The sequence below is a fragment of the Macrobrachium rosenbergii genome, chromosome 9 (assembly GCF_040412425.1).
Source record: "Macrobrachium rosenbergii isolate ZJJX-2024 chromosome 9, ASM4041242v1, whole genome shotgun sequence".
Classification (NCBI taxonomy): domain Eukaryota; kingdom Metazoa; phylum Arthropoda; class Malacostraca; order Decapoda; family Palaemonidae; genus Macrobrachium; species Macrobrachium rosenbergii.
Window position 1 is genome coordinate 5191896 of NC_089749.1, and position 2500 is coordinate 5194395.

At 34.3% G+C, this 2500-nt stretch overlaps 1 long non-coding RNA gene across 1 annotated transcript in view; it reads left to right on the forward strand.

The window, feature by feature from the left end:
- The window catches only part of LOC136841376 (uncharacterized), a 246229-nt gene that overhangs the window by 168456 nt on the left and 75273 nt on the right, over nt 1–2500 (forward strand). The gene's annotated exons all lie outside the window — the stretch shown is intronic.

The following is a 2500-nucleotide window of genomic DNA, read 5'->3' on the forward strand; positions in this document are numbered from 1 at the left end:
TACACAAACCCAAACTGTTAGTCCACCATGAAAGCTTATATATAAAAATATGATAAATGAAAAAGATACAGATGTGGTTTACTAGACTTAAAAGCTTTTTGACAAGGTAGATCATAATATATTAGCAAAAAAATTAGAAAACATAATATTGTTGACAAGTAGGAAGATGGATAAAAGAATTTTGCAAAACAGAAAACAGATAGTGATTGCAAACGATGAGAAATCGGATGAAGCTACGGTAATATCCCGGTGTACCACAGGGTACGGTGTTAGCTGCATTGCTGTTTGTGATTATGATTGCCAGACATAGACAGTAATATTAAGGACTCAGTAGTAAGAAGTTTCGCAGATGACACAAGAATAAGTAAGAAATTGCTTGTGATGAGAAGAAGGAACTCGCTAACAAAGAGACCTAAACAAAATATATAAATGGGCAGAGATAAATAGGATGGTATTTAACTCTGATAAATTTTGAATCAATGAACTATGGGTGATAAAGTAGAATGCATAGCCATATAAGGACCTAATAATGAGACAATCACAAACAAGGCATTAAAGACCTTGGTGTGATGTTGAATAGGAATAATGTTATGCAATGATCAAATAGCTTAATTCTATTGGCAAAATGCAAAGCAAAAAATGGGAATGTTGTTCACTTCAAAACAAGAAAAGCTGAACACATGATTATGCTTTATAAACGACGTACGTAGTCACTTGAATGTTGTTGCAATACAATATGGTACCCACACTACCAAAGGATATTGCACAAATAAAGTGTACAAAGGTCATTTACAGCTAGAATAGAAGAAGTTAAGGACCTTGACTACTGGGAAAGACTACAATTCTTAAATTTATATAGTCTTGAAAGGAGAGAGAATGCTACATGGTAATTCAAGCATGGAAACAAATAGAAGGAATTACCGAAAACATCATGGAACTAAAATTATCAAAAAGAGCAAGCAGAGGTAGATTAACAGTGCCAAAAACTATACCAGGAAAATTAAGGAAAGCACACAGGACATTAATCCACCACGCACCAGCATCGATAATGCAGCGTCTATTCAATGCGCTACCAGCTCATCTGAGGAACATAACAGGAGTGAGCGTAGATGTGTTTAAGAATAAGCTCGACAAATATCTAAGATGCATCCCAGACCATCCAAGACTGGAAGATGCAAAATATACCGGAAGATGCGTTAGCAACTCTCTGGTAGACATCAAAGGCGCCTCACACTGATGGACCTGGGGCAACCCGAACGAATTGTAAGGTAAGGTAAGGTAAGGTGATCTAAACTATTCGTTCTTTGCTTGAATGAGTCACCTTGGAACCTCTCTCACTGTCCTCTGAAACTTTAGCGGAAGTACTTGACACTAATCAATGGATTCGGGCATAATAACGAGTAAGTTAATTTAGGAATTTTCTTTCTCTCTCTCTCTCTCTCTCTCTCTCTCTCTCTCTCTCTCTCTCTTTTTGACTCAGTCCTTTCATTTTGATAAGTGGTATACTACTCAATGACTCGTACCTCTACCTTTGAGCTGTATTCACTAATGTAGTTGCTCATTTTCGAGAAATTCTGGTTAAGACACAATTACTTCATAAATCAATTATATTATATAAGATGCATTACTTATACTGACTTTAGCTGTTAATAGCTTGCTCATAAAAATACTTGACAATTAAATTTAGATTATTCCTTACAGTTTGCGAATATAATTGCTTTTTGTATGATGTATTGCCAATTTACGAATTGGTCACTGAAAACGTTCTCATAACGATATCTTAAAAGTAAAATCTACAGCATTTTTCAATTAGGGCGTTTTTCCAGCGTTATTTGATGGATATTAGCAACCTAATAAACAGTTTCATATCCAATATAATAATAGCCAGAAATATGTTCAGAGATGTTTGTTGAATGTGACTGAACTGTGATTATCTTCGCTTTTTATATTCTCAAGACTAAGTGAGGCCTCCTTCTAATGAGAATATTTATCCAGAAATGAAAAATAAAATGATCTTAGTGTTGAACGATTTTTGTCAAATATTTCTCTAAAATTATGTAAGAAAAAAAGGACAATAATAAATAAAATCAATTACATCCTTTTGTCGAATTTCTAATAAGAGAAAAATTAATAAAACAGCAAATGATAAATCTAATTACAATTCGTCGACGAGCGTCGTTCCGGAGGGTTTAATTAGCTCTGGATGAACATACCCAGGCACAGAAAACAGTTTCTTTCGAATATTTTCTCTATAGAAGACTACATGACAAACTAAGATCTCGCACGAGACTCAAAGAGATATTTGTATTCTTGAATTACTTGCAAATGCTCACACGCCTTGTTGAGGGCAAACGGACAGACATATATATAATATCAAAACACGCACACACGCATAATTCAGTAATAGGAATTAAAAAGGAGCTGAAAAGGAAGTAAAACTTTGATTTCATACAGTTAAAATGTTACAGCAGTGTTGCCATATAGTTTTTATTTACGTCAT